Raw genomic sequence first — 13400 nt, 5'->3', positions numbered from 1 at the left:
TTTGAATGAAGCTCAATGCAGGGCTCGCATTTCTTCCCAGGTAGGTTCATCATGGTGGTTACCCTTTTTTCAACTCTAATGCTTGTTTTTTTTCTGCAAACATTTGTTGAACCTTCTTCTCCATCTGTCATTATAAAAGGCACTGAGAAAATAAATAGCCCTTAAATAAGATTACATTTTAGTAGACCATGCACACAGCTTAAGAATCATGATCTAATATACAAAATTCTCCATAGAGATGAACAGGCTACTCTATGGGAACACACAGGAGGGACACTCAACCCTGGGACTTGAGAGTTAAGAATGGTTTCTGCTAGGGACAGTGTTCCTGAGCTAATTTTAAAATTCAAGTGGTGGTGAGCTAACTAAACCTGCTCACAGGATTCTGCCTATTACCATATAGTACAGAGCAAGAGCACAGGTTGAAACGGGAATGTTGCAAAGAAGAATGACCTGGATATTGGCATCATGTGACTCCTGCACGGACATTGGCCTGGCTGTAGAACTTTCTTCAAAACCTTTCTTCAAAACCGTAATGACTGACCAAAAAGAAAACCCCTTCACTCATGAAATATATTCCATTCTCTCTCTCCAAATAGTGAAGTTTCTGTAATGCTATAACTCTACCATTTTCTCCTGATGTTTATATGGCATTATTTAACAACTCCAATATGTCTGTAGAAAAGATATTCCCATTTCACCAGGTCTTTTCTCCTTTTCATATATTTGCTATATCTGAAAGATAATCAGGGATGTCATTTATATATAAGTGTGATAACATACTAGAGTCTCTGAGGAACAATTCAATCCTAAGCATTCGAAAACATAAATTTTAAAAGAGTCACAATAATTTCTCATTACAAATTAAATGTTAAGTTTCAACCACTTTAAAAGATCAGGGCTTTCTTTTCAGACCTAAAATTTTTAAAATATATTAAATATAAATGATATTGTAAAATAAAATCTAGAGAAAAATCAAATACTAAAATGTATGTTAAATATAAATTATTTTGTTTGGCAAATTTAAGTAAGGTTATGTATTTCTTTAACCCAAGTCAGTTTCATGAGCAATAGACCTTCTGTTTAAACTGTCATATATATATATCATGAGCTTAATAGCCATGGACAAAGCTTATCCATTCCTTTGGATGCCTTACTCAAATCCTGAAGCATGTACTTAGCTTAACAGGGTTGAAAAGCTATGGAAGTCACCTTATTATTCCAATTTTCCATATCATCTTGGACTCAGAATCCCTTATGTCCAGGACTAGTTTGAGAAGTTCTCACTGGAAACCGGAAACTTTCTTTGAGAAAACTTCAACCTCTTGACTATGATTTGCTTCCATGGTCCAAGTTGATTATTAATAGACACAATATATAACTGAAAGACATTTAAAAGCTCTAAGCAAATGCAAAAAAGAAAAGCTATGATCTTCCTGAAATTATGACAAATGTCATATGCCTTCTGGTACTCTAGAGCAGAACCTTTCAAACAAAAATAATTTTTTCGTCTCACAAAGTCCAATCCATTTAGTATGGAAGTTAAGGCCTCCAGGAGCTGGCCTGAAGTTACCTCCTTTCCAGTGCTTCTGTTATGAAACCCATGTTTAAGTGACATGAACCTCATTCTTTAGGAACATGTCCCTTAAATAATGGGGAAAGATGGCTCTTGCATGTGTTTCCTAGCATTCTAACTAGGTGATGCATCCGGCCCTGATTTCTGTCCAACCTCAGTGGCCACAGAACTGCAGGGCTCTTTCTGGCCAGGTCAGATCATAGCCCAGTCCTGACACTTGATATAAAACAGCTGGATAGATAGTGAAGTAAGAACTGATTCCTCAGAGAAAGGCAAATAGTTCCTGGGCGTGGGAAAAAGTGTCTCCTCCATTCATCATTTAAGTTCCCACTAGAATTCTTTTACCTCCCTGAAGGCTTTTTTGATCTTTAAAGTATTTTCGAAAATCTCTGTTCTTTCAAAGAAGTTTCAGTAACCGACCATCTCTTACTACCTGGACTTTTGTATGCTTTTCTCTCTTTCTGGATTTAAAATTCTAAGGGGAAAGCTCTGTGTCTAATTCAGCTGCATGCACTTCATAGCTCCAAGCACTGTGCTAAGAATATTTCCCAAAAGAACAAATGAATGGCTTTTCCGTATTTGTTGTATTTAATGGAATAATGTGAAGCTGATCCAGGTCAAGTTCTGCCTCCACCCTCCTCTTCTTTTCCTCAACATAACAGAGTAAATTCCTGATCAAACCCCAACACAGGCCAATGCTAAGGCATTTGTCTCACCAAGAGACTTCTCTGTTGAAGTAGGACTATAAATTTAGGTTTTTAATCCCCAAAGCACTATTTACTCTGCATTTGAAGTAAATATTGACCACATAAAGATGCTAAATATTTTCCTCCTGAGTAAGATTTTATAGCCCATACCTTAGAATTCAGTCACATGTGCTATATTCCTAGACTATTGTTATTGAATTGGTAATGACAATCAAGGGCTGTGTTATTTCTTTGGACTTAATCTAGAGGAAATATTGCTCTCAAACTCCTTCCTAAACAGTACAGAGAAATGGTAGATGCTAAGTCTTATACTGCTATTCCTATAAAGGTCTATCTGTGAAAATACTATGAAAACTGTATATTCCATTTTCTTTTCACTTTGTAAATCTCTACAGCATGAATCCCTTATATTATCCCTGTATATTATTTCACATAATGATAGAGTTTAAGGAATAAAAGGAACCTCAAAACATAACTGTATGTCCTCTACAAAGTCTTATTTTGTTAGAAGTAAAGTAGTATTATAAATAAAATTCCAAGTACAATATTTTATAAATGCACATAATTTGGTTATCAGAAGAGTAACTGACTTTGACTTTCTTTATATATTACCAGTGAACCTAATAATCGCTAATTTTTGTTATTGGATTCTTTTTAGAATCAGCTACACTTTATTTTTTTCCAGCTTTACTGAGGTATGGTTGAGAAATAAAATTTGAAGTTGTACACTGTGATGTTTTGATAAATGAACACATTGTGAAATGATTAATGCAGTCATTAATACAATCACAAACATATCCATCACCTCAAATAATTACCTTCTTGTGTGTGTGATAGAACACTGGAAATCTACTTTCTTAGCAAATATCAAGTTACAATACACTATTATTAACCATAGCCACTATGCTATACATTAGATCGCTAGAACTTATTCATTTTATAACTGAAAATTTGCACTTTTTGATCAATATATCCCCTTTTCTGCCACCCCTAGCCCCTAGTAACTATCATTCTACTCTCTATCATAATGACTTCAACTTTTTTTTTCTTTAGATTCCACATATAAGTGAGATGATGTGATATTTATCTTTCTGTGTTTGGCTTATTTTACTTAGCATAATATATTCCAGATTCATCCCTGTTGTCATAAATGGCAGGGATTTTCTTCTGTTTTGAGGCTGATTCAAATGGAATATGATTATATATATTACATACCTCACATTTTTTAATCCACTCCCCCATCAGTGGACACTTAGGTTGTTGCCATATCTTGACTATTGTGAATGAAGCTGACATGAACATGAGAGTGCAGATACCTCAAGATCCCATTTTTATTTCTTTTGAATATATACCTAGAATTGGGATTGCTGGATCATGCGGTAATTCTAATTTTTTTGAGGAACATCTATTCTGTTTTCCATAATTCTTGTACCCAATTTACATTGCCACCAACAGAGCACAAAGGGTCCCTTTTCTCCACATCCTCACCAGCACTTGGTACCTTCTGACTTTTTGATAACACTCATTCTAATAGGTTTGAGATGATATTTCCTTGTGGTCTCCATTTGCACTTTCTGATGACTAATGATGTTGAGCATATTTTCAGAAACCTGTTGTGCATTTGTGTGTTTTCTTTGGGAAAATAACTATGGGTTCATTTACTGATTTTTATTTTTATTTTATTTTTATTATTATTTTTTTAGTTAAGCCCTCCCCTCAATGTGGGGCTTGAACTCAGAACCCTGAGTTCAAGAATTGAATGCTCTACTAATTGATCCAGCCAGGTGCCCTTCATTTGCCCCCCTTTTTGGGGGAGACAGATTTATTTATTTATTTTTATAGAGAGGAGAGAGGGGTATGGGAAGAGGGAGGGAGAGAACCTCAAGCAGGCTCCATGCCCAGTATCGAATTGGATACAGGGCTCCATCTTATGACTTTGAGATCATCACCTGAGCCAAAACCAAAAGATGGATGTTTAACTGAGTGAACCACCAAGGGGCCCCTCATTTACCCATTTTTAAATTGAACTTTTTGGTTTTTTGCTGTTGAGTTGTTTGAGTTCCTTATATATATGCGGTTATTGCCCCTTAGGCAATGGATAGTTTGCAAATATTTTCTCCCCTTTGGTAGGTTCCCTTTTCATTTTGTTATGACTCCTTTGTTGTGCAGAAACTTTTTAGTTCTATGTAGTGCCACATCCTTATTTTTTCTTCTGTTGTTTGTGTTTTTGGTGTCAGATCCACATCATTGCCAAGACCAACATCTAGTAGGTTCTACCCTATGTTCCCTTCTAGGAGTGTGATAGTTCAGTCATTAGGTTTAAGTCTTTAATTCATTGTGAGTTGATTTCTGTGCAAGATAAGGGTCCAATTTAATTCCTGTGCATGCAAATATCCAGTTTTCCCCACACCATTTATTCAAGATACTACCCTTTCCCTATTGTGTATTCTTCACTCCTTTGTTACAAATTAATTGCCTGGGTATGTCTGGGTTAATTTCTGAGCTCTCTATTCTGTTCCTTTGGTACATGTGTCTTTTTCTATGAATACTGCACTTTCTTGCTTACTATAGCTTTGTAATATCATTTGAAATCAGGAAGTAAAATGCCTCTAACTTTATTCTGTTCAAGATGACTTCTGCTATTTGGAGTGTTAGGCGGTTCCATACAAATGTAAGACTGTTTTCTCTATTTTAGTGAAAAATGTCATTGGAGTTTTGATAGGGATTTCATTGAATTTGTAGATTGCTTTGGGTAGAATAGATATTCTAACAATATTAATTCTTCTAATCCATGAACACAGGCTATCTTTCAATTTATGTGTGTCTTCTTTGATTTCTTTGGTCAACTTGTTATAGTTTTCATTGTATAAATCTTTGACTTCCTTGGTTACATTTATTCCTCAGCACTTTATTTTCAACTCCATGTTACTTTAATTTTACATATATTAAAATCCCACTATAATAGTACCTGATTGATGGACCCATTTTTGTCCTTTTCATGGGAAATCTACTTTTAGAAGAACCACAGAAAAACGTTTTAAAGCTTTTGTTGGAGTGCTGAATGGGGTTTATTTTACTTCCCTTTTGGAAACAAACAAAACTGAAAACAGACTTTAGAAGCAACATGATCATGTTGTTTCATTTGGTGTAGCTGAGCTAAAGAACATAACTGTGACTATTACCTAAAAAGCTAAAAGTAGAGCCTACCATCACCTTCCACCAAGCCTAGAGTTTGGAATTGACAGTTAAGAGAGTTGAAATTTCAGATTCTAAATTCAGGAAAATTCAGAGCCTCCTTCGCAAGTCAGACTTTCAGGCCTATCTCTAAAAAACAGGCCTCAGGCCCTGACTTGGTTAGGCTTACCAATTAAAGGCAAGGCGGAGAAAGACAGAGTGATCTGACTGGGGCAGGAGCAAGAGACAGACAGAGGGGGAGAGAGACAGGCAAAACCTCACATGAACCTTTATCCCACTCCTACCAAAAATGAAACTTCTTTTATGGGAGGAATAAGTAGGGAATAAAAATGGGTAAACTTTTTCTCCAGCATTTAAAATGGAGTGCAGAAGTTCCTATTTTATATGAAATGGACATCTAGAAAGAGTCAGAAAATCAGCCCTATATTTGTTTAATTTTAAAATTATTTTATATTAGAAACTGAGAGAAAGTGTTAGAAGGAAAATCTGTATTTTTTTACATTGCAATTAAATTCCTTTATTGAAAAAAATAAACTTAAGGAAAGAGTCAGAAAGATGACCAAAGCTAGAACCATATCCTCTCTGTGGGAAACTTAAATGTTGAGAGCAATAAGACAAAGGGAGTAAGAAAAATAAAATGGATGGCCTTCATTCATTTCAGTGGTTTGGATAAAATAGTTAATTCCTAAGTATAGCAATGTTAGCTTCTAAATCTTGTACTTTCGCCTTCTGATAGAATCAGTGAACTCTTCAATCTGCTTAAAATAAATCTCTTTGCATAAATGAAACAAGATGGGGTCGGGAGGGAGACAAACCATAAGAGACTCTTAATCTCACAAAACAAACTGAGAGTTGCCGGGGAGAAGGGGGTAGGGAGAGGGTGGTGGGGTTATGGACATTGGGGAGGGTATGTGCTGTTGTGAGTGCTGTGAAGTGTGTAAACCTGGCAATTCACAGACCTGTACCCCTGGGACTAATAATACATTATATGTTTATAAAAAAATAAAACATTAAAAAAAATAAATCTCTTTGCTTAAACTAGTTAATTTCTGTTGCTTGTAGCCAAAGATCTTACATAATATGCTACGACAATTGTTTCAGATTGCCACATAGCACAGGACAAGATGGAGGCCATTAAATTGATGGACAGGTCAAAACACCTAGTCTCAAAGCTGCTGATAGGAAACAGAGACTCTCAGGCCAGGACTAGAACTGAAGGATTTGATTCTGCAATATCATTTGTTTCAAAATCCAGTCCACCTCTGGTCCAAGAAATGGAAATAGACACAAACAATGGAAAAATCTTAAAGGGTTGTATTTCTAGCAAAAACAAAGCCTGGAAAATGACAAAGTATTTATAATCCCAAATCTCACACACTGTAGAGGAAGAGTTACAAAAATGGGATAGTTTCCAAGCCTTCCCCAGAACCATCTCAGAAATGGTCTGGAAGTCAAAGTCAAGAGAGCAGAGTGGAGTCAGTCTTCCAGTTACATTTTGGGACTGTAACATGGAACAGCTTCTTCTGGTAGCAACCTCTGTATTATTTATTCCTTTAGTTGTGAGCAACATGTAAGAATGATAATTAAAATTAAAAAGGTGAAATTTATTAGGAGGATAACATATATAGAATTGATCAAATACTCCAACAGCACAGGAACCAAGCAGCATAATCGGGAATGGATAAGCACTATACCTAGGCTTTCACATTAATCCTGAAATCATTAGTTTTAAATGCTTCCCTGAGTCAGTTCCTCAGGAAGAACATTGTTTCAGATATTTTTTTTAATCTATCTGCCCAACCCCTGCACATAATTCCCTTCTTCTTGGAATGAACTGCCGGGAACCCCCTCTCAGTGATATTATTATGATCACTTTGTGGACCACAGTTGACTGAAGACGGACCAACACCTATCCAACTGGGTCAATGAGATTCTCTTCACTAGAATTTAGAATTTGATCTAAAAGACATGCTAGAAATTGGGAGATGTCATTAAAGTGAGAATTTTTAAAGAACTAACCATTAATCCTTGTCTCCAGGATTTGTTTTTCCTGGTTGCCACATTCAAAAGGCTTAATTGTTCAACATTCCCTTGGATTTCATGAGATGTTATAATTATTTCTAAAAAAAAAAAAAAAAAGGTTCTCTTTCTGTAAGTTAGCATGAGTCAGTTTATGGCATTGATAGCTGGAGAAACCTAACCCCTACACTGACTAGTTAAGTTTCTTGTTGTAAGATTTGGTGTTGATGTTTAAGGAGCAGGCCTAGCTGCAGTAACATTAGAAGCCAGCTTCTTGGATAGGCCCTAATCGCAGGATAGAGAGTGCCTCTTTGTTAATTCCAAACTGATGCTTGAGACGCCAAAGGAGAGTCTCCCACCATTAAAAATAAACAAATAAACAAATAAACCCATGTATAACACATTCCCTGAGATCAGCATTTTAATCCTAAAGGAAGAAGAGAATTATCAATCTGAGTCTGCTGGTGACAGTAATTTTTTTAGAGAATTTTTTTTTTCTGGACTAATCTCCTTAATTGGCTATCTCGAAGAAGAAATCCCTGAGAGTATAAATATGACCAGTGATAACTGTGGCCCTCAGATGTCTGTAAGAAAGGGATTATTCCACAAAAAGCTGTATGTTTGATCAGATACTGGTGTTAAGAATCATTATCTGTGTAAGGGCATTGGAGTAGTGTAAGTCTTCCAGTGTCCTGGAGGAAAGAAGGGAGCCATGAAGGACCCTTCACCCCTTACAGCAGCAAAGGAGACCAATGCAAATATAAACTTTGTCAATGTAAATATAAACTTTGAGTCTTCGGAATACACCATTTGTGAACCTGGTCTGTCTACAAAGGGCATGGAGCTCTTAAATCTTGGTATGGTTAAACTCAGATTGGACCAGACTTGGTATTTCCTGCTGTGTTAGCTGAAAAGTAACAGTCCCCAATTCCAGTTAGAGTAATCTGAAGAGTAAAACTATTACAAGGTTTCAGAATTGTTTAAAGGCAGGCTTGCAGTTGGGGAGCAGGTGAAAACTAGAACCACAAATCAAAAAGCCATCTGGAACTTAAATTGTCCTCTCTCCATCTTTCGTTTTTATTTTCTCTGCCTGTCATGAAAAAATGTAAGTAACCCTCCCACGTTCACTCAGCCAGTTTGTTATAGAGGCAGAACTGCAATTCCAAGCTTCCGACTTCCGGTTTTGAGCAATTTTACTTCACTGAACTCTCAGCCATGCAAATCTAACTCCTTCCATATTTTACTGACTGGTAAATTGCCCCAAGTGAACAGGTATTAACTGAGTTTCAAGGAGTAGTTGCATGAAGTCCCATATATGCCCCTCCTTTCACCTGTCTGCTGCTTTTCCAAAATAGTGTAGTAGGTGGAGTCATTGACCAAGAAGTCACCTGGTCCCTCCAGGTCCCTCATTAAGCAGACTGTAAGCAAGTCATTTAAACTCTCCCAAGTCTGGCTTTCTTGTCTTTAAAGCAAGGTAGTAATCGTATCACCCATGGAGTATTGCTGTGAAACTAAAGTGAAATATTGCACACACCTGACGTCCAGTAGCGCACCAGCACGTGGTGAACCTTTTGATGGTACTAGAGCTGTTAGTATCGCCATTCCCATGTCAGTCCTCCCATCTCCAGTTCGAAACAGGAACACCACCACCGCCTGGAGCATTCTCCAAGCAAGATATTTACATTGATAAAAACAATCTTTTAGTGTCTTGGTGGAGGTGGAAATGAGGGGAAGAGATGAACTGACATTCATTTGCAACCGAATGTGGGAGTCAAAGTCTTGTTTCCCAAAGACAATGGCCAGTATTTCTGGGCAGCTGTCGCACCTCCCCAATTTGCACAGATGCAACAGCACCTGCTGAATTAACCTGTGGCATTTGCCAAAGCCAACCTCTGCCAGAAACAAATTTCTTTCCTCCTGGCATGTTGAATAAGAGATAGGAATGCATTAAACCTTTACTGAGACACTTCAAGATGGTCTCAGGTAACAGGAAGTGTTTTGAGATTTATTTGGCATACTTTAAGTGCACATAAGACAGCAGGAGATATGCAGGGAATGTTCCTGAGATTTTTTTTTCTTTTCAATCAGCTTCCTCTGTGACTTTTACACTGTAATTTATTTTTAAAGAGGCATCACAGTTTTCTGGGTGCCATAATAAAGCTAAAATAAATGTTTTCACCCAGATAAGCACTATTAAAAGGAAAGGATACTGAATTCATTTAAATACATTTGCAAATGATTGATTTTCCCAAGAGAGTGTACATATTCTATTTCTTTAATTATTCTTGAAGTTTTGCCTATCAACTGACAATTTCCTACAGAAGGGAAGCAAAACAGCCTGGCTTTCCTGACAGCAAAGAGTTATAATAATACTAGAATGAAAACAGGTTTGTCACTTTCTTTATCTGTTCTAATGTCTGAGTTTTGGGAGTCAGAAATGAAATAACCCACCCCTCTCTAGTGAACACAATTGCTAAGAATATATTAAACCGAAAATTAAATTCAAAGTCAACTTTCTCTAGTTTTTAAAGCTTAGGATGCTCATCTTTAACTGTAAGTAACCAGTAGGGTAAGTTATACAAAATTAGAGTAAAAGGTGGTCATACTTACTTTACTCTTGTGACTACTTTAAAGCTTCTCTAAAACCCAGCTCCTGCCTTGGTGGTTGTTGATAGCAGTTTTCTCAGTAATACATAAGTAACCCATTAAGCTCCCCCTAGCTCTTTTGCTTAACCTAGGTCACCAACCTCAAATCTTCCTATCTTAGCATAGTTCTTTCAAAGCCATGGTTTCTTTCTTGTCATTGAATTTGGTTCAGATCTCCCTGAACCTGGTCCTCCCCCAAAGGCCATGATCTCTGTTGAAAAGTAGTGTTGGTTACACAACATTTTGAATATAGCTAATGTACAACATTGTGATTTGTTCACTTAACCATGGTTTAATAACAGTAAATATTACATTATGCATATTTTACCACACACAAGAAAAGTAACTGTCTCTAACTTTATTCCTAGGTAGCAGAGGGGCTTTTATCTCAGAGGACCCTGGCCAGTAGAGTCCACCTATTTGTTTCCAACAGGTCCACCATCTCTATCTTTGCATGCCAAAAGCAAAAGCTTTTTGTGCTAAACATAGGTATACAAAATACATCTATGTCTTTATACCCTTTCCCTTCTCCTTCGCAAGATGAATACATTTCCCCCCTGGTATCTATGTGGACTTATGACTCTCTTGAAACCAACTGAATGTCATAGATACCATGCTGTGTAAATTTTGAGGATAAATGATTAAAAGCAATTCCTCTTTCTTACTTGCTCAAACTCTCAGGTTAGCTTCCTCAACTACCACGTAGGCAGTCGAAGTATCCTGGGGCCACTATGCTATAAGGAAGCCCAAACTAATGAACACAGAAAGACCAATGGAAAAGCTCAAACACTGCAGGAAGTCAGAGAGATGTAGCCCTCAGCTGTTCCAGCTTCAGTCACTCTCTGACCACAACTGCATGAGGCTTCTGAGCCAACACTATACCCTCAAGCCCTTCCCAAATCCCAGATTCACCAAACCACAAGAGGTAATAAAATTACTGTTGTCAGTTTGGATCCATAAATTGTTATAGAGCAAATAGAGAATTGGAACAGAATTTGGTACTCGAAAGTGGATGCCATAATAAAACCTAAAAATATGTGACACTGGGTTTAAGACCAAGCAGACATCAGAAGAGCCTTGATGAGACTGTTAAGCTTAAAGGACCTGGAGAAAAGTTCAGCGGAACCTTAAAATATCTCAAGAAGCCTATCTGTGGAATCATGAAGAAGAGGAGGAAAGTATTATTAGAAGGATAAGGAAAGAAGATCCTTCCATGTAGCAACAGAAAGTTGAGCAAAGCTGTCATCTGAGGTAATGTGGAAAATAGCAGATGTACTTAATGAACTTGATGATCTGGCTAAGGAAATTTCCAGGCAGAATGATGAGAGTGATGCTTGGTTTCTTCAAGCTGCCTATCAAAAAATGAGAGAAGAGATGAACTAAAAAACAAATTCTGCAAATTTTGAGTTGGATTTAGAAAAGATCCCCAAAATAGGCTTTTTGGTTAGCAAAAGCTTCTCAAAATAAGAAAGGGTCTCGGGTCAAAGATCAAATCCAAAATGCCACTATAGGGTTATCAGAAAGACCTAAGTCAGGGCCTCCTGGCACCTTTCAGACAGACAAAAGCGCCTCAGAGGACCTTAAGGTCATGGCTCTGAGTTAGACAAAGATATTCCTGAGAGTCTTAGAGCCTTGTCCCTCATCAGCCTCTCAAGTAAACCCAAGGTGGAAAGGGGCTTATCCTGAAGAAATCTGTGGCTGTGGCTTTGTCTACTGAGATAAATTAGAATGAATAGCCAGGAAGCCTCTGCAACAGTTCAAAAAAATAATAATAATATTTGAGAAAACTGAAAATTAAAAGAGGTTTTTGAAAGTGATCCACTTGGTAGCTTCTTGTTTGTCTTTGAGATTTTGTGTATCTCTGAGCAGGAGCCACAGAGAGGCCCAGTTCATGAGAGAAAGTCTCAGGAGATGCCCCAGAAAGGGTCCCTTTTGTTAACTGGTCATTCAACTAATTATTGTCCAAAGTCAAGGATGTCTCACCCACATCATCAATTAAAGGGACAATGTGGAATTGTATTTAGTTTGGGAGCCCAGATACCTGTATCTGAAGGGAAGCAAAAACAACAAAATAGAATTGTACTGAGATTGGAAATAGAAAAGCAGAATGTGAGGACCAAGCCAAGCTCATAACCCAAAAGTAAAGGTACAGTGAAGCAGAGTGGTCCTGGGATATTAAGAAGAAATACCTAAAAACAGATCACTGTAAAAAGATTTAATATGCCTACGTATCTGGTTCTAACTCACCCTCTAGAAGCCCCTGAAGGTCAAATCCACATCTTTCCCCATAGGGTTTTAATGAAGTGGATATGGAGGTATAATTTTGATCCCTAACCTTGAGGCCCTAGGAATGGAAAGGGTTTTAGACACAAACATCACATTTTTCTTTCTTTTTTTTTTTCACAGAAAACCTCATGTCTGATTTCATAAATTCAAAACTTAGCATGATACATTTAATTGTAATTTCTTTCTCGGCCTAGGTAAAGTTCAATCTGAAACAATTTCAGAGTGTTTCATTTTAATGATTGAAATGTGTATTCAATTCCTATAAAAATCCAAAGCTCCATTCTGAATGCAGTTGACATTCTCCAGCACATCATTTAAATCTCTCCTAGTAATTTTCTGCCTTCTGTGAGACAGTGATATTACATTGCCTCAAGGCATTTTGCATATTTTGTTGATTTTAACATTTAAAGTCCTGGTGGTTTTTACTCTCTCATTATGTCCCTGTTCATGTCCCATATTCCCCTCTACTCCTCCCTAGAGAGCAGTGAGAGAGTTGAAATAATTTGTGTGAGTTTAAAAAGCAATTTCTCTGAGATGGGGACAGATGAGGGTTTGAGACAGGAGCACTGATGAAGATGGAAGAAGTAAAGGAAGTTTGCTCTGGTTACGATGGCCATGAGGATACAATAATTGAGTTCTTCTACCTACCATGTAGAAGTTCTCAAAAAAAGATGGAAACTGAATATTAGAGTCACTTTCAGCATTTAGGGAAACAAACGAGTTTGTAAAACCACTATATTATTTGCAATTTCTTAGGCAAAAAAAATAAGACTGGCATGGGGTAAAACTAATAGAGTATACCAGGTCTCTCACCTTTCAAAGGTAAACTCTATTGAGGAGAGAAGAAAAACTTGAATGAACACAAGAGAGAAGAATAAGCTCATCTGATCAAAAGGCAATGTCAAGAACCATTATATCTATTATAAATTTTCAAATACCTCCATTCCAATGTATTACAGAAAAGAACCTGT

Source organism: Meles meles, chromosome 5 (genome assembly GCF_922984935.1).
Source record: "Meles meles chromosome 5, mMelMel3.1 paternal haplotype, whole genome shotgun sequence".
Classification (NCBI taxonomy): domain Eukaryota; kingdom Metazoa; phylum Chordata; class Mammalia; order Carnivora; family Mustelidae; genus Meles; species Meles meles.
This window is presented reverse-complemented; position numbering follows the sequence as displayed.